Here is a 22347-nt window from a genome sequence, read left to right on the forward strand (position 1 = left end):
CTCCCTTCCTCCTTCAAAATAGGACATCCCTAAAACACAATATTCAAAGCTAGGAACAGCCCATATGTAAATACTAAAGAGGATCAAAATAATATGCTAAAAGACGGTCAACAGAAGCAGCGCGATTCCGCTTTGTGTTTCTAGTATGGCTAGTGCTTACCATTTCTCAGAGTGGTGGTGGTGGTTCCTTTTAATATTTCTATACTTTGTGTATTTAGCTTTAAATATTGCCTTTTAATGATGTACACCGCCTTTGTATACTCATTGTTATTTTTCTTTCTTAAATATTGTCTTTCGATGAGGTAAGCCGCCTTGGGCCCTTTTCCAAGGAGAAAGGTGGGATAAAATTATTTTAAATAAATAAACAATAAATCCTATCCCAGATACCCAGTTTCCCTGAAAATAAGACCTAAACTGAAAATAAGCCCTAGTAGGATTTTTCAGGATGCTCGTCATATAAGCCCTACCCCAAAAATAAGCCCCAGTTCAGTGAAATCCCAGTCCTCCACCCTTGTGCAGCAACCAGAAGAAGAGGACTGGACTGTATTTGAATAAATCTAGATTGTGGTACATGAAAATCCCTTGAAAATAAGCCCTAATGGATTTTTTGGAGCAAAAATTAATATAAGGCCCTGTCTTATTTTCAGGGAAACACAGTTGTATCAGAACATTAAAAATAAATGTTGGGAATCGACAGGAAAGTGTAAAACAGTTAAAGGTCAAGAGAGCCGAAAACTTGCAAGATCTTTGAAGTCTTCCGGGAAGCCACCTTGACCCTCTTAACTTTTTGGCCCAGATGTTACTCCTGAGGAGGCCACCCCAGACAAGGCTCTTCTTGCCCTGGTAGGGAGAGACCCACCAGTGGCCCCTGTCCTAAATAGGGCTATAGCCACAAAACGTGGACCTGGCGAGAGGCCATCCCCTGGCGGTGTCAGTGGCAGGCTTGGGCTGCGGAGAACCGGGTTCGAATCCCCGCTCAGCCCCTAAGGGAGCGGAACTGGTAAAAACCCCTCCTTAACGATCTCCCTTCCTTTGAAAGCCTCATTAAGGGCTACTCTAAGTCGGTTCTGGCTGGGTGGCACAGACCATCATCCTCATCAACTCCTGGTTTGCAAGCGAATCCCCCTTGGAGAGGAAAGCAAGCCACATTGGAGCTAGAGGCGCCCCTTTGAACCCTTTGAGGAGACCACAAGCCTGTACGGACAGGGCCATCCTGCCAGCTGAAGAAACCAGATCCTCAGGAGGAAAAAAAAAAACGAAAAAAGAAATTCCTATGAATCTCAGCAGAAGGGAGTGCAAATAGAAGAAATACAGTACCTATGCAAAAATAAAAAAAAGCCTGAAAGTTTGCAGGGAAACTGTGGGAGGGACGGGGGGGGAGCGTCCAGCTGGTGGCTTTTCCTTGTAAACCGCCTTGGGCGCCCTTTCCAAGGAGAAAGGCGGGGAAAAAGTCTTTTTAAATAAACACATCAATCAATGAACGTCCAACTGCGGCTCCTTCTGCCGGAGAGCCCGCCCCTTGATCAGCGCGTGGCCCCGCCCACTTTGGGCCCCGCCCCTCCCCGAGGCAGAGGCGGTGGCCGCCCCGCCCCCTTCCCCCCTCCTCCTTCTCCTCCTCCTTCCCACGGGTCGACCAAACTTGCTGCCTGTGCTTTGCCGCGTGCCCGCCTCTCCTCTGCCCGCGCTCGCCGCCATTGGTGGCAGGGAAGAGAGCTCCGGCGGCGATTGGCCCGTTTCGAAACTTTTTCCCCTCCTGCCCCCGCCCCCGCCTCCACGGCCGCCAGCATGGTTCGGGTGAGGCGGGCGCGGCCTGAGGCGGCCGGCGAGGCGCGGCCCGGGGGCGGCCACTCTGGGGCTCCTCCTCCTCCTCCTCCCTCTTCCTTCTCGCCGCCTCCCCGAGACCCAACCCGGCCGGGCGGCGGCAGCGGCAGCGGCTCCTCCTCCGGCCAGGCGAGGCAGAGAGGCGAGAGGCAGCCGGGCGGCAGCGGCAGCTTCCCCTTCGCCTCAGAGCCCGGTAAGGGAGGGGCTGCCTGAGGGGGAGGGGGGAGGGTTTCAGGGTTTGGGCTGGGGGGGCAGAATTAAGAGGGGTTGGTTTTTTTTTAGGGGGGTGTCTTTGGGGTGTGGGGAGGAGGAAGGGGGGTTGTCTCTCAGGAAGGGGTTCATGGGAAGTTTCCCCCGTGGGTGCAGGAAGGGGTTAATCGTGTGGGGGGGGGCCCAGAGGAAACAAGGGGGGGCTGGGGTGGGAGGAAGGGGCCAGTGAAGGCAGGGGTGTGTGCGTGTTTGAGGGGGGGGTCCCTGGGTGCAAAGGGGGCTCGGGGGAGGGTGAACTGCCCCTCCCCCTTGGGAGTCTTCGGGGGGGAAAGAAGAGGGAAGGAAGGTTTTCCAGGCTCTGAGGGAGCTCTTGGGGCGGGGGGTGAGTCGCTGTCTTAACCCCCCCAAGAGCCCCCAGTTTGCAGGTCCTCATGGGACCCCCGCTTTCGCCTTGGCCAAAGCTTTTGGCCGGAGTCGGTGGTGGGTCTGGAGGGAGAAGATGGGAAGCTTGTCATGGGCCTCCTCATGGCTTTCAGGCCCAGGGGTGCAATTTGGGGGGGGTGGGGGAGAAGAAGATGATAGAGCCTGGCTGAAAGCAGCAGCAGAAGCCTGGGGGAGCCAGTGTGGGGCCCGAGGGAGAGGGCGAGGGCCGGTGGGGTGGGGTGGGGTGGGGTGGGGGTGTCCAGCAAGCCCTTGGTGGGCCATGGGGGTGGGGTGGGGGCCCGTCCACGGGGCTGCTTGGAAAGTTCCCAGGTGGTTGGGGTGGCTGCCTCTGGATTGAGGTGGCTGTGGAGGTGGGGTGGGGTGGAGAGAAGGTCTGCAGTTTTCATTTGGGGGGGGAGGCGCTTTTATTGTACGTCCGGCTTGCACATCATGCTTTGTCACCCCATCTGGCAGGAGCCGGCCATTGGGAGGCGCGTGTCCCTCTGGCAGCCGTTTGGCACACCGAATGAATGCCCTTTGGAGGCTTCTGGAAAGGGTGATAATTAATCTGGCCAGAACTTTTCCCTTGCCCTTTCCTTTTGTCTTGGGCGTCCGGCCAGCCGGCCTCGTAATCCTGATTGTCTATGAACTCTGAGAGTTTGGAGGAAAGCCTTATTGTTATCAGGTGTTATATTTTTAACTGTATTGATTTGTGCTCTGTATATGTGTGTGTGTGTGTAGGGTGGGGGCACATTTTTGGCAAGAGCATCTATGGCAACATTGGTGTCCACGTTTTGGCCTCTTTGTGTCTTACTTACCAAAAGCATGCTTATTTTAAATTTTTTTGGAAGTACCTACAGAATTGTACCCTGGGGTATCCAGCACTCTTTCCAACATCCTGTCTTATTTTTCCTCCTAATATAAGAGAGCTGTCTTTTTTGTTCTGTGCCTCTTGTTACTTTTTGTTTTGGTTGCAGTTCGTTTAAAGTGAAAGCCTTCCACAAAACTAGGAGAAAGAAGTAAGAATGACGGCAGGAAGGTGTGGGTGTTGTTTTGCAGTACTTGCTAATAATTAGCTGTCCTGTTGTGGAAGGCTGGGATGAGCTGTGATAATGATATAGCTTAATGAAAATGACAGGAGACTGGCAAAAAAGGGGTGGACAGGGAGGGGAACATCTTGTCTGAATTAGTGCGACAGCTGGTGTCTTGAGAAACTGGCTGAATGAACTGTGTTGTCCCAGAGGAAGTGGGAGCTGATGGGGCAGCTATTCATGATTTTTTTCATAGACCTTAAAATGTAGTTGTGCGCTATTTTATTTTTTATTTAAAACATTTGTAGCTTATTCTCTATTGCAGGATCTCAGGATGGGTTACAAAACTGCATGAAGCAATTTTTAAAAATAAAAAAAAACTATTTAAAGTCAGACCAATTAAAACATAACTTTAAAGCATTAAAACCAAAATCTGTACAGCCCACACAGCCCTTAACAAGGCAGAAGGTTCTATAGCTTGTGTGTGTGTGTGTTTGTTTGTTTGTTTGTTTGTTTCCTGAGAACCTCTATTCTGAATTGAAGAATGCTACTTTACGCCTGTATGGATAGTGGCCTCTAATCAGAAGCGTCTTTTTCTTCCTGGTTCCTTCTCTGCAGTTGCTTTTCTTCAGCTGCGACTTAGCTGGTCTCCTTCCCAGCTTTTACAGGGATGGTTCTAGCATTGCATCAGGGGATATTTTATGCTGTAATTCAGTAACGCAGCCAGGATAAGCGATCACAGAACTGCTGCTTAAGGGGATGGGCGTGGTGAGCTGAGCTGCGTGGATGCAGCAGCAACAGCACCAACGGCCGAGGCACGGTTGGCCTGTATGGTAAGTTTGCTCAGTCATCGGCACACAAGATCTGAAAAGCAAGCTATTTATATAAACCGGGCCTAGCTTCGAGCTGGTCACACCGATTTAGAAGGAACAGTTGTCATATTTTAAGTATTTAATGAGCTTGGTATGAATACGATTCTGCTTCGGGTAAGTTTAGACACTGGGCCCTGCTGTTCTTGAGAAGAGAAGGGGCCTCTTCTAAACCAATCCTCCCCCCCTTCTCAAGTGCATACCAAGCCTTCCTGGCTGCTTTGTCATTGCCACATTCACTTTTTGTTAAGAGAGTTTCTTAAAATTAAAATTCCCGAAGAGTAGCTGTGCTTGTGTCTTTGCAGCAGTGGAAGGCCTGAGTATCTTGCTAATTTGGAGGCCGATACCTCCTGTCCGGGGTGGTCCTTAAGGCACTGCAGCACTAATGGATTTAACGGTTGTGGTACAGGCAATTGAAATGTGTATTCTGAATACCTCTTCATCCTGCATGGGTTTCTCCTGTTCTACTTCCTCTAGCCTCTTGCTTACAGTGATTCCATGGGCCTTCCTTCCCTTGCATTGACTCTTGGATAAATCGTTAAAAACCCATACAGTGTGCTCGGTGAAAAAGCACAAGTACTTGATGAACTTTTTAGTAGCATGGAAACTAAGCTGCCTATAGTGGTCTGGTAGTCCAGATAGGCGGGGTAGAAATCAAATCAATAAATTAAAAAAATAAAGAGTTCATAATTGGTATTAGCATGCACACAAAAATCCATGTGTGTTATTGGGACAACTTTTGCTTCTGGGAAAATATGGAAACCTTTAATTTTTGGCTTGATACAGCATGGAACACATGTTTATCAATAGCAGATATCAAGCAGGTTTTGTTGTGAATTCTGTTTACTGTTCTATTCAAGGGGCTTGCAGTATGCAACACCATGTCAGTAATGTTCAGGTAATGGTCTTTTCAAGTGATCAGAGAATGATTTTTTAAAAATCTTTACTGGCTACTTTAGCTGGGGGACTGTGGTTTAAAAAGTTGCTCTGAGTTGTAATGACAAGACATTTGACATTTTAAGCACTGTATATGGCATTGTGTTCTTAAGTGCATAAGGACCTTGGCATTTCAATCACCTGGGATAACTAGTGCAGTTTATGCGACAGAATCTTAAATCATCCAAGCTTTGCAGAAATTTTAGTCAAAACAAGGGTGCTATCATCGTGGCGGATTGCCAGATTTTAACTTCCAAAAACTTGGGAGTTTTATGTGCAACAAGAATGGAATTTCCTATTGAAAAGTAGGCCCCTGGACCTGGATCTCCTGCAGGAAGGATTGTTTATAACTGATGAATGAAAAATGCAGGCATAAATAATGACCAGAAAAGATAATCAGGTCAAAGAGCAAAGGATGCTGGGAGAGTAGCATTAGAGGGGAGGAAACTGGTGGGGGAGCAGCTTTAAGATTTTTTCCTATACTGTGGCCTTTTAACAGTATAGTGTTTTAAGAGACTTTCATAGATGTGACTTAAGATTTTATTTATAACTTAAAGAATATGCCTTTGTAATACTTTTTTATTGTGAATTATTTTGTAAGACTTTACTCTTTCACTTTTAAGCACTACTGTATTAATTTTTGTTAGAACATTTTGGTCATATCATGGCATGTTAGCCTCCTGGCCTCCTCTCCTTTTTACGGCTGAGTGTTATTTATGCTCTGGTGTTTATGCTGACCAGCATGATCGAAATCCACTTTAATTTGTGATTTAGTGACACTATTTTTCCAATTTCTATCATGGTGCCACCAGTGTGTTGCCTCTTTTCTCACATTGACCTCAATGTCTAGTCAGAACTTTTGTTGTTGAAATGACTCCAGTCAGTCTAACACAATAAAGAAGGGGTTGGTAACAACATCCTGATTTTGAGGTTAATTGACCACAGTATCTGATGTACAGGAGAACTCTAATACAGATCTTTCGGGTCTGTTGAGATTTAGTCAAATGGATGTCTTCCATTTGAAACAAACGTAATTAAGTTTATGCCAGGCAGGCACTACTGTCACTGATCATTTTTCTTGCCATTCGTCCAAAGGTAGAATTACCAGTACTTTTTCCGTTTCAGGAGTCTGCTTATTGTCTCAAAACAGAATGTTGATAGTCCTTCTTAAACCTTTCATTTAGAAGGGGATACTTTTTTCAATTACGGCCAGGAAGAAGTCACTCTTGGCACGGTGTTCTAAAGTTAGTCAGCACCCTGAGTCATAGAGAAAGGTGTGTGGATTAAAGTGCGTCCTCTTTTTAATATTGCCCTTGATGTAGTGTTAGTTCCGCCAACAGTGGGCCCATCAAAGTAAATGGGAGTTACATTCGTTGTTAACCAGTCTACTTTATTTCCACGAATCTTACTTGGGATTGATACTGAATTCAAACTTGGATCCCCTTTATGAGCAAGATAAATTTCACTTTTGATTTGAACTGAAAACACTCAGCTCAGCAGTTTAGATGTACTTTATTTATTTATTTATTTATTTATTGTATTTATACCCCGCCTATCTAGTCTGTACTCCAGTGATTCCCAACCTTGGGCCACCCTTACTTAGGTTAGTGCTCTAAACCTAGTCGGAGGTGGTACTTTTAGTTATCTGATACAACAAGCCAGTTTGGCTAATCTGTGAGCGCATATGATTTATAGGATTTTTCCTTAAAGTGAGTTATAAGGCTTTGTTCATGAGACGGAATTTGGACAATGAAACAATTCTTAGGTGCAGATCAGGTGAGAAGCTCTGCATGGCAAAGAATTTTGGTAACATATAGTGAAAAACATTTGTTAATTTAACTTAATTAATTTAACTTAATTTTTACTCTGCCTTTCTCCTTAAAAGAACCAAAACCAAAGTTCTCAGAGCACCATGCAAAAATACAAAATAAGACACAATGAAATCCTGTTGCTGGAGCTGCACTTCTTCATTGCTGATGCCATAAGAAGTTCTTTTCAGATATTAAAGGTTGTCACCATCATGAGGCTCCCAGGGTTGAAAGGGATCCCTAAGGAGCCTTGGAATCTGGGGGGTGGGGATAGGAAGTTTTAAAATTAATTCAAGATTAACGTTGCCTGCTGATGACATCATCAGCATTTACGAGGCACAACTCCACCATCAGGATTTCAGCTGATAAAGTCTAATTAAATACTAATTATGGCTTTAAAATAAAAAAACCCCTACAAACTTTGAAATTGTACCAATAAGAAATCATGACGGACAGAATTTTGAGCTGAGAGCAGGCTCAAGACTGTCTATCTTTCTATCCACAGTGTCTGTTCTTTCCAAGAAGTGATCTCCCAGGTTAGGGGTTCCTCAGCCAAGGCAAAGGATGGTCTGGATATCCAGCCAGTCGGTAGTCTTATTGGACTCTGGATCAAAGTCACAGGTGACCTCACTGCTTCATTTGCTACCAGCCTCCTTCCAACCTCTAGTTTAAACAGATGCCTTTGATTATGCTCTTGGTTTTGAAGAGAATGCTGACGGTTTTAATTTCCACAGTCAAGCCTATATTTAAGTGGAGGGGCCTAAGTTCTGTGGTTATCTCAGTGGTTACCTTTTCTCCTACAAGGAGACAGATGGGCCTGGACCCAAACCCGTAGTAATCCAAGCATCCTGATTTGGCAGTGTCGAATCTCATGAGAGCGTCTATTGTGAAGGGAGGAGCACGTGTTCTGAATGTGAGAGCTTGCCAGCAGTGGAAAGCCAATCCAGAGCTATCCTTCACGTCCAGTATGGTTTAAAAATCCTGATAGCAGTTTGCCAGATTTTAAAATGTAAGTTGAAACTGTCAGTCAGACAACACATAAGTCTGCCAAGGAATATTTAATTGGGAACAAGTGGAGAAGCTCCTTTTTACACTAGAAAAAAAAAGAAACCTCGTGGCTTCTTACAGTAAGTTTGATGCATCAAGCTTGGCTTTTATGTCCTTAATGAAAAGCCAGGTCTGAATAATTCATGACACTAATTCAAACTTGGGGGTTTATGAAGGAACTCTGACTTGGAAAAGGCTGCAGCCTGGCCTTCCTTTGTGTTCCGCTTTCCCCTGTCATGGTCTGGGTATCCAAATGTGTAAGCGTGACATCATAGGTCAGGGGCTGAACTTCCACGCGTTTTCATCCTTACTCAGTCTCTGAAATAACCATGAGGCTTAATGTGAACCTGCTGTTCACGTTGACGGCGTCCATTTTAGATCTTCCAAGAGACTTTCTTAGGGGTTTCACCAGATATTTTTTTTAAAGTTTCGGTTTATCTCTGTGTCTCTGCTCATAAATCTCAAAGAGATCAGCATTTCTATCATGAAGAGATATAATACTGTTTATAATATGTACCAAAATACCGTTACATCCTTGTTTAGGGATATGATGAGGTTAAGAGGGTGCAGGTTGTTAAGCTGCTGTCCCAAGTATAAAATAAGTGTACCCCTGGTTACACTGAAATGTGGGCAGGTCGGTCCGTACTAGTGTTTTTAGGGGGTTTCTTTTCTCATTTGCCTTTTTTTTTTTTTGCAGGGTGCTGCATTCACAAATTACAAATGCTAATCTACTTGGGCTGGGCTGGTGGGTGAATAGTTTTGTTTGTAGCATCGGACTGTGTTGGAGTTCTGAATCTGCTCTGCAGGGTAGCCTACTGACTCCTAATCAGAATAACAGAAGTCTAGTCAGAGGAGTGGGAAAGCACTGGTACAGTGGCATTTGAAAGAAAGGTAGCAATGATAAGGAACCTGGGATAGCTCCGGGGTTGAGGAGGGCTCTGGCTGCAGAGCCAGAGGTTGTGAGTTTGCTTCGCTCCCCCAATCTGTGCCTCCTTGACAGGGGCTGGACTAGATGATCTATAGGGTCCCTTCCAGTTCACTGTTCTAAGACAATGATGATGTAAGCTGGGTGCAGGGGGAGAAGAGAGTAACTCTGGAGAGCATCTTTAGAGTTACTTCCTTTCCTTTTCCTCTCTTTAGAGAACCGTGAATTGAGGGGGGAAACCAGCAGTTGTAAGGAAAGTAGTCTTGTCACCTTTTCCTTGCATTCTTCTTTTGCCATGGGGTGTTGGTAATGGGTCTCGTCCCACAAGTGAGACATGTATCAATAGACTGGAAAGGACGGAAAGTATTCTTCTTTCGGCAACCAAATGTCTTGTGTTGAACCCCCCCCCCCATTAGCTGACACACTGCTTTGTACCTGTATATGTGGGTGATTCTGCTCAATTGTAGTGGCTTGAGCTTTCTGTCTGTCTCAGCTATTCCATTGTTTGATTAACAACCTGGGATGTGGAAGCAGGAAGTCTGTGGTTGGTTCATTTATTGGACATATATCCTGCCTTTTCCCCCAGAAAGGGAATTAAGGCAGCTTACAACAAGATCAAACAAAAATACAATTAAAATACAAGCAGATTAAAATATTAAAACATACTTAGATGAAAAAAAATAGAAAGAAATAAAACAGGATTTAAAATATATTAGAGGTGGGGACAAAGCATGCTAGAAAGGCTTTTCCTCAGTCCTGGTCAGTTACAAAAAGCTTGCCTCAATATTTATGCTGCTCGTAGAAGCCTGGGATGGGCCTGCGGAGTTGCAAACACAAGGATTGAGAGCTGTTATGCAAAGCTTTACCATCTAAAATGCTTTTAGTTTTTTTTCTCTTAGAGCAGTTTGGCTTCGGGATGTGAAGGTTTGTCACTTTGGAAAGCACCCTTCATCTGTTCGTTTTATCCAAAGCATGTCTGCGTCCCGTGAGGAAGAAATAAGCCATCTTTCACCGAGTGTCAGAAAATGTTCCTCCATTAGAAGGGGGTGACACTTGGCTTAGAGTACAACAGTGGTTCCCAGCCTTGGGTCCTCATGTGTTCTTGGAGTACAACTCCCAGAAATTGTGTCCGGCACAGCTAGTGCTGAAGGCTTCTGGGAGTGTCAGCCCATGAATATCTGGGACCCAAGGTTGGGAACCACTGGAGCACAAGATAAAACTCAGGAAGAGATGAACTCGTGATTCAGTGGTTCTGAGATGTCTGGGGTAGTCTTAGTTCAGAAAACATCCTGAAAGTGACTTGAAAGATACGGCTCAGGCAAAGGTTCAAGAAGGTCTTCACTTATTTAATTTTTTCAGGTGTCAGAATGAGAAATGTAAACATTTTTTCCTTGCTTGAGGGTGCATTTTCTGCACTGCATGGCTGCCTTGTGAAAAAAAAAATCACAGCTATATTTTGTACAGAAACCATTATATTTTGCATTAAATGACTGTTTGCCTGAAACATGTGGCTTCTGAAGCAAAATACTGAGTTTTCTTGCACCAAAATTACATATCCCCCCCCCCCCTTTGGCTAATGCTACTACTGAGAGGAAAATCTGTTTGCTCTCAAGGAAAATGTAAACTCCACCCAGCAGTTGTCAGTCTTGTCTTTTTTTTTTTTATCAAGGATGAGAAAGTTTGTGAGTATCTGTTACATCCTGAGGCCAGACGAAAGAAAAAGCCAGTCATGGCTGTGAGCTACCTTTTAATCTCATTGTCGGGAAGCTCCTAGGCCACAGTGGTGGTGGTCTTTTTTATTGTTAACTGCAATGTGGTTGCCTTTTTAATTATGAAGAATTTTTGAATTTAGCTTCACTATCTGGGTAGTTCCCCTTCTTCCTGCTGTTGTTCGATCCTTCTATTATTATATGAGGCCTCTTCGGCAGTGAACTGCTTGGTTGTTTTCTTGCTCCCTTTACGAGATATACTGTACTGTCTTTCCCACACAGTATGTTAGATGTACAAAGGTTTGTTTACTGGCGTACGTTTTCCCAGGCAATCTTGTTCTGATTTTGTATTTTGTAAGTGAAGCCACATCAAACAGTACATATTATGTTCAGTTTATTGTCTTAGCCACAAACCAGCCTTCCTGGTGCCCTCTGGATGGGTCAGACTACAACCCCCATCATCCCCACCCAGAAGAAGTGGGCTTGAGGGATGGATGAATACAAGAATGAATAAAAGAGAGAGAACCTGTTAAGCTGTAACAGACATTGTTAAAGTTATTTGAGCGTAGGTTGTGCATATGGGATAAATATCCAGAAGAACAATATAGCCATTATTAAACAATGAATTCAATATTAAAATCAAAATTTCCCCAGTTCTGGATCCTAATTAAAATGATGTGCCTTAATTGCCCAAACACAGTGTTCTGAAACAACAATGTCATTGTGGGGCATATTAATGTCTCTTAAAAAACTATTTCCTTTGTTTATGGTGAAATTCATCTGGTCAGGAAACAGGACCCCACTTCCCTGAATGCTGGTAGGGCCTGGAGAGCCATATGTTTAGGGCAACTTATTAGTGTCACTTTTTATGCTACAACCCACAAAATTCTCCACCTTTTGCGTGCTGACATCCTTGGCTGAGTGCTCCAGAAGGACCAAGGAATCCCCCACCCTCTGCCCACCATAAGACTTCTGCCTAGGGGACTAGGCTGGACTGTTTCTTATTTGCAGGAAATGTTTTTATGAAGGATTATTCCCCCTTAAGTGGTGCGGCCCATGGGCTATTTCCCTTTGCTGTTTGTGAGGGCAAGACCTTTGCTTTTTCCCCCTACATTGGTGGAAAAGAGCCAGTTGCGATCAGGGTGGCTTGGAAGAAGAGGTGCGTTCTCTTTCCATAAATGAGGAGCTTTATTCAAAATCTTTTCTCCACTAAATCTGCTGTTTCGGGAAGTGAAATACTGTTTATTGTTTGGAATTCTTGAATCAGTGGCTAAAACCTTGTTGCTTCGTGTAGTGAATTGCACTAGAGTAGACCCATTCAATTGGTGAGGATCTCATGTGTTTCATTAATTGAAATGGGCCTACAGCAGTTTGTGATTTTAGTGTAGTAAGATGCAATGAGACCCATTTGAATTACTAGAAGTAAGAGAAGTTGTTCTTATTTATTTATTTATTTTATTTATATCCCGCCTATCTGGTCGGGTCAGGACCACTCTAGGCGGTTCTGTGAGTTAAGAAATCTATGAATATGATTAAAAGGACAAGAATATTTTATTTTTGAGGCAAGTTTTAACATTTCAATTGAATTAGGTTAAGGAGTCGTCATGTGCAGGTAATCTTAATTTTTGAATATGTTTGTGTACAGACAATATCCGGTTGCCCTGAGGGTAGCAACCATTAGAAGTTTAAAGCATTTGTCCCCTCAGGCTTTAGAAGCTATTAAGGTGGGGGCAACCTAACCCCACTATTCCAGAAGGCTTTATGTATAATAAATGAAAGTGAAATGGAACACTAAGAGGTCAAAGTACTTTGCACAGATTCTCAGTGAGCTAAGGACCCACCTTGCCTGATGAGACAGAAACTTATGGTTGATAACTCTGCTGTGTTGACAACTACATTGCCATGCTGCCTGTCTGCAGGCCTTTTTGTGCTCTGAAAGTCTGTTGTAGGAAAGTCCAGGAAAGTCTGTAATTTGATCAAATAAGATGTGGAGGCTTTTTCCTGCATGATTTCAAGCTTGGGAGGTCATACAAGCAGCTTCTCTGTGCCATACAAAACTGCTTTTAGGATTCCGGTCGTTTTGTGACTGAAATAGAATGTCTGTGTGGGCAGGAAAGGTCAGCGCATGAATAGCAAATTCTACCATACAGTACTGGGAGCTTTTTGTTCTTGTCCCGGGCTGGTGCTACAGATGCCCCCTTTGCAGAACCTGTGGTTTCCAAGCTCTGGGTTTTTCTCCACAAAGCTGCAGGCGGTTCAAAGTGGCTGCATTTTGCATGAGAATAAACTGGATGCCATGTGATGCAAATACATTCAGGTCTTAGATGTAGTTTTGTGTGTGTGTGTGTGTGTGAGAGAGAGAGAGAGTTGGGCGTTGCATGCCTGGAGTCTTGTCAGTGCTTTCCATCTAATTGCTACCTGAGTTCAAAATACACACAGAGTAGGTGGCAGGGAAGGAATATTCAGGTGTGGCTGTCAGTAGTCTTAATCAGAGTGATGAGCTGGTGCTACCTGCTGTTTTCTTTCATTTTATATATATATAATGGTATTTGGTTTCTGAAGTATCTTGAAGCAAATATTAAAACACCTTTCAATGTGAGATATTTTACCGGTTCTACTCCCCCAGTGAGTTTCCCATGGCCAAGTAGGGATCTGAACCCTGTTCTCTAGAACGTTAGCCGGTCATTCTGTCAGTGACACCACACTGGGAATCCCAAGATAACAGATAGCAGATCAATAAAATTCAATTTCCAGAGTCATAACTTGAAGGCTGGCAGATATATTTTAGAATGAGTTTTCATGGGTTGTGGTCTCCCCCCCATTTAATTCATGGGTGGATTGTAAAGTTTCAACTAAAATTATGAAGTCCAATACAGTACAGTGTACAGTATCCGATCAGTAGCTTCGAAAGTAGAACACATTTGTCCTAAGACCTTAAAGCAGCTTTGGATCAGCAGAAGTGTGTGTTTGTGTGTATCCATGAGTGAAGTATAAAAAGCTGTGACTCTAATATTTCAGGTTGCAGACATTTTGCCATCATATCAACTGCAAGGAAAATCAAGGGTGTGATGTATAGGGCTAGAAAAAGATTTTTGGTGCCAGCCAGTTCAAGGCTGAAGAAATATTTCAGATTTCTATTGCAATAAACCACCAGTGGCACGTTTAAAGACTAATATGTTTTATTTGGCATAAGCCTTCCTGGAGTACAGCCCGCTTTTTCGATGCATAAAGTGGTGGACTATAGTCGCAGAAAGTTAATGCCCAATAAAAACTGGTTAGTCTTCACGATGCCCCAAGGACTCTGTTGCTTTGGCTGCTAAAGGCTACAAACCAATTCAGGTATTCCGCTGAAAATGTAGGAAATTAAGTATCAGCATTAGAGCTTTAAATGGCTTTGTGACCTGATTTCGTGTTTTTTTTTTCCAGTCACCGCTAATACCTGAGGAGGATCAACACAGTCCTTAAAATATCGTGCAAGAGTTTGCATGTGCAGCCTTTTGGCTGGCCTTCCTAGCGTGGATCTGATGTCAACTTTGAACTACCGTATGGAAATAAAAGGAAAAACAGGCAGCTGTTGTACTTGTGGTTCTGTCCCAGCTTTATGATCCGGTACCCTATCAGTGGCTGCTAGGCTTGGTAACCTAGAGATCCTTCTAGCTGCATGCTGAACTTAATACTCAGCTGGGAGGCTGTGCTCTGAATGTTTTAACGCCCTCACACTTGTTGTTTGCACGTGGCCAGCATGGCAACAGCTTCCAGGTTGGGAATGCTTTAGCCCGGTCCTGGTCCTGCTCAGCTGCATGAGTCTAGCTGGAGGGATTGTTTTGTGCCTCTGGAGATTTTCAGTTTCAGGCTGAGTTGTCCAGTTCTGTATTTTGGAGCAGCTGCTTAAATTTGATCTTTGCCAGCAGTTCAGTTTGGAAAAGAATTCTAATGGTATCGTTATTCTAATTTCCTCTTTCTTTGCCTGGATTGTTGTAAATATTCAGACAGAATAGGATTGTGGTGGGCGGAAGAACATATTTGCTTTCTCCGTATAATTAGCTCATATTTCCAGGACAGTTTTTGCATTGTCTAGGAATGACGGCCGGGCCACTGTTTGTGTGGCAAAAGTAATGGGAGCAGTCTCAATTCTAGAAGGAAGGCTGTTAAGCAAAGTTTGGGTCGTCCTTTGCTTTAAACTGACCAAAACTCTGGTAGATAATTTACTGGGTGAATTCAAACATTTTAAAAAACAGAATTTTATTATTATTTTGACCATTCTTTCATTACACAGAAGAAGCTTGATTTTGTGCTGATAATCTTTTCTACACTTGTTATGATCTTGTGTGGTTTGCTAAAACAGGTGTAATATGGAGAAAATTATAAGAATCTCTGGGGTTTAAAAAGTAGCTGTAAAATCTGACCATTTTTTTCTAGAAATGTGATTTCTCTAGTTTTTCTTTTGTGGCTCTGAGTGCTTGGGTGCAGATAATAATTGCCTCAACAGCCCATTACAATTAAAAAGTTGGTATGTAGAGAGTTACTTTTTGGTTGCCTGTACCAAACCGTTTTACGGTTTCAGTTTTGCTGTTGGTTTTTCTGTCTGATCTGAAAGTGATAGATGTAGGAATGTGCTGGTAGACAGGCAGGTGTGTGCCTTGTGTGTATTCAAGGAATAACTCTTGGGGAGGTTTTTTTGAGAGACTGATCTGCAACACGTCTCACCTAGACAGGTATTTTGTTCCTGCAGTCCTGCTGTGCTACCATGTTAGAAATGAGAAAACAACATCTGAGAGAGGGAGAGGCACCAGATGGTTTTTTATTCATGCATTCATTTCAAACATTTTACCTGTCTTTCTCCTAAAAGAGGACCTGAGGCAGCTTACACCAGTAAAAAGCACAATATTAAAAGCAGAAAAAACAGTAAATTGTTGAGATATAAATGAGAATTAAAACATTATATTAAAAATGTGAGGTTAAAACATAACTAAAAAAAGAGAAAACATCACTGCCTGTTTTGACATTCAGTTCTTTTCATTCCCATGTTCTTGTTACATCTTGGCATAAATGTGCCAACGTGTGGTATAATGAAACATTCGGTCATGGTTTCTTTCAGCATTTAAAGATAACCTACCTTGCCATCACCAGCTAGTTGGGAGACATAGCACAGAAGTGGCTAGTGGGTCCTTACTGAAAGCAGGAGGACTAGATGGCTTGTCGGTCCCATCTCGCAGGGCTGTTTTTAAGTCACAGACAAGTGGGGGCTCCAAACACAGGAGAGAACCAGACCATTCTTGAGCCACATGCTGGCTTGTTGTGGAGGTTGACATTTTTACAAAGCCCAGTCTGTGTGTACAGCAGATTGCCTCTCTGAATGGTTCTTAGCTCCTGGATGGCTGGATTTCCACTCATCCTCTTGTGTAAAGGGCAGGTTTGTTGTGTTTTGGCATGAGGCATCACAGGGTCATGTGTCAGGCTGCGGGGATTACATGTTAGTGTCCTAGGGTGACCCTCTTAGTAGCTTGCCTTGGTGTAATTGATGAATGACCGGATTTGCCAGATTTGATATCTGCACTAAGAGCCTTCGTAAATGCTGGCTTACTTGCTTTTCCCTCCAACTTAATTTAAAACTTGGGAATTTACCCTTTAAGGACAAACCTGGGGTGGCTCTGACATGACCTCCAGGCAAAGGTTCACATGAGCGCTGCTCTGTAGGTTGTTTTGATCCTTGCTGTGCTCAACCTAAGGGCTGGTTGGCGCTGAGTGAAGCCTTTTGCTTTGAAACAAAAGTAAATGAGCCCATTCATTTGTACATCACCCAGTCAAATTGTGCAGTGTCAACAGAGCGCCTGCCCTTGGTTTATCAATTAAAACTGGCCTGTGATCTAGCCTTATGTCATTGCTCTGCAGATTTTCACTATGCATCCATTTGGAAAGAATGTGGCATTTTTGCAAGTGCTGTGGAATGCTGCTGGTTAACCTTCTTTTGTAAGCCTTACAATGACAGCTTGTGCAAAGCTGAACGCCTAACCCCTGGCAGGAAAAGGCAGTTTCTCTCTGATAGGGCAAGTGAAGGAAACCCAGTTTGCCACGTTCTGCTTCAAAATGTTAGTTTTGGGTGTGCCAGCTATGGAGGCAGCCTTCAGCTTAGCCGTTGACATGTGGGGCTAAATTACTTACAGAATTTTGGGGGGAAGGTTATATCAGTGGCCAAGCTACTCCTTATACATGGAAAGATAGCCCCAAGAGATGGTAACCTAGGTAATAGGGGAATATTGGGTTGGTGAACATGATGATGGAGAATAGTGAGAACTTCACTAATTTTACTCCTTGCATTTCCAGTATTTTAACAGCCAGCGCTCATCTTGCCACTTATGTAGGGTTTGAACACTCTGTCTCCTACCTGGGAAAGGTAAAGGTAAAGGTTGCCCTTGACATTTAGTCCCGTCGTGTCCGACTCTAGGGCGCGGTGCTCATCTCTGTTTCCAAGTCATAGAGCCAGCATTTGTCCGAAGACAATCTTCCTTGGTCACGTGGCCAGCATGACTAGACACGGAATGCCGTTACCTTCCCACTGTGGTGGTACCTATTTATCTACAGTACTTGCATTTACATGCTTTCGAACCGCTAGGTCGGCAGGAGCTGGGACAAGCGACGGGAGCTCACACCGTCGCATGGATTCGATCTTGCGACTGCTTGGTCTTCTGATCTTGCAGCATAGAGGCTTCTGCGGTTTAACATGCAGCCACCATGTCCCTCCTAGCTGGGAAAACATGGTGAGAATTCTCAGTTAAAGGGAGACCCTTTTGAATGCAGTGGAGCTGCTGGTTCACCGCCCATGCCCTTCTCTGATTGCACTGCGGGAGGACAACAGAGCACATTTCACCTTGTGTAAAGTACGCTTTCAGGAGTTACACTCAGGCTGCCTGATGTACCCAACTGTTTCTTCCAACATGCTTTTCCTGGTGGGACTTTCAATAATACTCCTGCTGGGATCTTAATGATTTTTTTTGTATGTTCTCCTTTTGCTTGCTTTCAGATGAATGACACTTTACCGAGTGGCATCTTGTGTTAGTCACCTGCGTCAAGGATGAGGCAAAGCATAACAATTAAAAATGAAATAAGATATTCTGGGTTGATATTGGGGAAACTGCATAGCACACATAGGGAAGAGTAATTTCCTTCAGCATGTCTGTCCCAAGTCACACATGATCTGGTACTAAGACTCTCCTCCTGGAGGCAGCCGGTAGAGACACTGAAGCGCACTGCTCTGACGGTGCCATAGAACCCACCCTGGCGGGAACTGGGCAGCTGTGTTTGACATACTGGAGGCCCATGGTCTGTCTCAGTCTTTGAAAGGATTATGCAGGAACTTGTTACGTGGGCACACTGCCCCACAGTTGTCCATTACTGGAATTCTTACATCATCCTCTGCATCTGATATTGGCTGTTGATGGAGAAGAGGCAGCTGACTAAGTGAACGAGAAAGGATTGGCTTTGATGGCTGAGCTGGTGCCTGTTGAACATCCTGTTGCCACTTGTTCTAGGGCATCCCTTATCAGTCATTCCTGCGTAGGAATATATACTAAGTCCCACAAACATGGATGGGAACCCCTAGAGAGGAGGAGCAGGTTAGCATTCAATGGGTGCTTCTGCACACTATGGCGTCTGTTGTTCAAGATGGGCGGGGCATCTTTTGGTAGTAACCCCCAAGAGTTTCGTGCAGGATTCTATTCTAACCCTGCTTGGAGATCCCTGTGTTTCCTGCTTCACTAACTAGGCTTGGCCTTCCTAAACTTCAGAAATCAGACTGGGTTGGGAATGTCCCGGAATAAGAGTCAGGGCTACCCGCTGAGCAAGCTCCAGGTGTTGACGTTCCATATAAAAACCACATGGCCTTGTGACTGCTTTTGTGCCGCAGCTGCTGGTATGTTTCCGTACCACAGGAGTGGCAAGTTAGGGCCAACAACAAACCAGAATGTTATTGTCTTCACTGCTTGCTAGAACTCGGAGCTGGAGCTGTTGTTCTGGGCCATCAACTCACCTTTGAGAGAATATGACCCTACGAATTAATGACCTCCCTGAGGTGTTGTCTTTAGCAGCCCTCATCAGAACTTTTAAAGTAATGGCTGTGGTTGAGAAATGAAGAGCCAGGCTAAATTCGGGTCCCCCCCCCTTTTATGATGAAAATTCATGTGAATAATCATTTAGTGCCTACGTATGTAGTTAAGATGTGTTCTCAATGAACTAGGCATATGTTCACAGTGAACATAAATACTTGTGCATTGTGGTGCTTCATAAAGTTGAAGGTCTAGGAAAAGAACATTTGAGATGGGTGGTACTGTTCTGTAGATTACAATTGGTGACGCTAGAATTTTTGAAGGTCTCTCAACTGCACATGGTTGAGCCTGGAGGCACATCTCTCCCGCTTCGTCCCGTGCCAGCCATCCCAGTTCATCCCACTATCTGCCTTGGAGAGTGCAGCATCTGAGGCCCTCAACTGGTGAGCTAGGTTTGAGACACTGGATATTATGCTTCAAGAAAGCAAGTAAGGATTCTCCTGACAAAGGAAAAGCGTTCTGCACATGCCTGGGAGCACTTGACCTTCGGACCTCCCTTGGAAATGCTTTTTTTCTTTTTAACTGTAGGAAAAAGCTTCTCATGATCATGGTTTGTTATGACGCAAGTTGTAAAGGGTCGTAAGTCAAGCTTTCCACTGAGCCAGCTGTAGTTGGTTTAGCCTTAAACTAGTGACCTATGCGAAAATGTTTTCTGTAAAGGTACTAGTATCATTCAGTGGGTTGAAGCCAGTGGTGGCTGGGAATGTGAATCTCAATTGTGCCTTCTGAGAAAGAGACAAGGCGAGATCACCTGGAACATGTGTCGTCCATGGGGTTACGCGTCCTTCCACTCAGAATGCCCTTGGGTCGCACAGCAGCAGTATTGGAAGAAAGCGCTGGGAAGCTACCCCTGAGTACTTTAGGTCTAGAGAATTATATCTCCAAGTCATTTTGTCAGCACATGCTTATCAAAGGTCCAAGGGGGAGCAATTAGGGTTGCTCTTCTTCTGTTCCCATTAGGGCTGTATATTTTACAGTTATTTCTGACCCGTTGATCACACATGTGCATGGGTGCATGCATCTGTGTGCTTGAACCCATTAAAGAGCTCCCTCCTGTTTTGAATCAAGTGAGAGTGTGATGACTGATGAATGAGGCAGCTGCTGAAAGGAGTAGCACATGGCATCTCATTGAATCAGTTTAGGTGTTAAACTGCTACAGGCTTTGTGCTTGTGAGTAAACAGCCAAGGATGACTATCTGTGTGAGGCAGGCAACTCAAGTCTTTTCACTATACAGTAGAGCCACTTGATATTCTGTTCTTGCATGATGCACATTCATTTATTAAACTAAATTAAACAATTAAACAAAAATGTTTAGTTTCCTAAATTAATTAGGAATTTATTAATCTAAATGAAACAATTAAATTAAAATGTACTTTCCTATATTCCTTTTTAACTCTCCTTGGTGGTAAGAAAGTCTGTTCATGGCATCCCTATGTGTTTTCTACTGTTGTATTTATTTATTTATTTATTTACAATATTTTTTAGCCGCACCATTACCAGTGGCTTCTGGGCGGCGTACTTATTAGCTATACTTAATCAGTGATTCCCAACCTTGGGTCTCCAGATGTTCTTGGACTCAAAATCCCCAAAGCCTTCACCATTAGCAATGCTGGCCAGGATTTTTGGGAGTTGTAGTCCAATAACATGTGGAGACCCCAGGTTGGGAACCAGTGTACTAAATCATCCCTTTGGTTGAAAACAGCAGTTTCCCCTTCTGTTCCTTTCTGTTGCCTCAATAGTATCTTCTCAGAATGTACTGCAGAGGATCTGCAGAGAACTGGAGCAGATTTAGGGGTGTATAGTGGGAGGCAGAGGAAGGAGGAGTTGCCACCTCACCATGGTTTTGGTGGAAGCAATTCAGCCAGCAGGAGGACTTAATTGGAGTTCACCCCATGCTCTGTGAGAAGTTTGTACTTTCCATTATTTTGAGGGAGGCCAACTCAATGGAAGCAAATTTTATTAATGGGCACTCTTGCCTTTTCCCTCGTTTCCCTCTGATCCATAACCTATTGCTGCTGATAACACAGTTTGGTAGTGTGTTCGACTAAGGCAAATTCATTCTGTATATGCTGGTGTTAGGGCACAAGACACCTTTCTCGGGTGAACTTGATGGTGTATTATTATGTGTCTCTCCAAGCCAGATTCTACAAGACAAAGCATTCGCTCTGCTTCATGGCCACTAGACTGTTCAGAGCCCCTTTTGATTGCTAAACTTTATGATCTTGTGTTGAGCTTGCTGCTTTTTATTTATTTGTTCAGATAAATGTGAAGAATTTTGACCCAGTTGTTTAGCTCACAAAACATCTAGCATATTAAGGATAGCAGCAGTAAGACCATTTTTCTTCCCTGCAGCTGAAAGCCTGATTAAGTCTAGGATAGGACATCTAGCTGTTTGAAAGCATGTAAAAATGCGAGTAGATAAATAGGTACCACCTTGGTGGGAAGGTCACGGCGTTCCGTGTCTAGTTGTGCTGGCCACGTGACCACGGAAACGGTCTTCAGACAAATGCTGGCTCTACGGCTTGGAAACGGGGATGAGCACCGCCCCCTAGAGTCAGACACGACTGGACTAAACATCAAGGGGAACCTTTACCTTTATGCTAACTAAAGCAGAGCAAAATGTGCTGCTTATATACTGCCTCATTGTGCTTAAAGCATTCTCTGTGTGTTTTACAATATTAATTATACAAGCTACACATTCCCCTTCTCCCAATGAGTTGGGTACTCAGTTTATAGATCTCGGAAGGGTGGAAAACCTTAAGCCAGCTATCTGAGCCCGTTGGGTTCAAACTCGGGTCTTGAGCAGAGTCTTGATTGCAGTACAGCAGCTTAACCACTGCACTGCAAGGCTCCTGATACCCAGTAGGGTGTAGTGGATAGAGTGCTGGTTATGCAGTGCCCTGTAGTGCTAAAAGCAGTTTACAGTTTAATTATGCAGGCTACACATACGTAGAGTGATGGGCTAGGACTCAGGAGGCCTGAGTTTAAATCCTCACTCAGCCATGGAAGCTTCCTGGAGGAAAGGAACTGGCAAAGCCACTCCTTAAATATTGTACTGTACTTACTTTGAAAGCATTGTTAGGTTTGCTATAAATTTGCTCAGATTTGTTGGCCCATAACAGTACTGACTAGGGAGTCTTTCAATTTTCCAAATCAAAAATGTCATAACCGTGAGCTTTTGAGGCTTTTAAAAAGAGGATCGATATACAAAATAAATGTATGGAATGAAGCTCATGTTTCAGAATTGTTCTTAACTGCTGGTATTAAATTATATTCTAAATTATAGTGACCCCAATGACCACCAAAAAGTCCTGTTGTTATCAGCCTTACTCAGATCTTAGAAATGAAAGACCGTAATTTCCTGCATTGAAATCAATCCATTTCATATTTGGTTTTCTGCTCTTCCTATTGCCTTCCACTTTTCTCAGCAGTGTTATCCTTTCCAGTGACTCGCATCTTGTCCTG

General features: G+C 44.0%; 1 protein-coding gene across 22 annotated transcripts in view; it reads left to right on the forward strand.

Moving 5' to 3' along the window:
• Nucleotides 1-1876: 1876 nt before the first annotated feature.
• The window catches only part of MAP4 (microtubule associated protein 4), a 180209-nt gene continuing 159738 nt past the window's right edge, over nt 1877-22347 (forward strand). For 17 of the 22 annotated variants that reach the window (XM_073002731.2, XM_078378356.1, XM_078378361.1 and 14 more), the window contains exon 1: nt 1877-2014. The gene's annotated coding sequence lies outside the window, so the exon portion shown is untranslated. Of the gene's footprint in view, nt 2015-3000; nt 3140-4103; nt 4319-22347 lie in introns of those variants that run through there. The other 5 variants (XM_078378357.1, XM_078378366.1, XM_078378378.1 and 2 more) reach the window with 3 other exon arrangements.

The sequence above is a fragment of the Pogona vitticeps genome, chromosome 6 (assembly GCF_051106095.1).
Source record: "Pogona vitticeps strain Pit_001003342236 chromosome 6, PviZW2.1, whole genome shotgun sequence".
Classification (NCBI taxonomy): domain Eukaryota; kingdom Metazoa; phylum Chordata; class Lepidosauria; order Squamata; family Agamidae; genus Pogona; species Pogona vitticeps.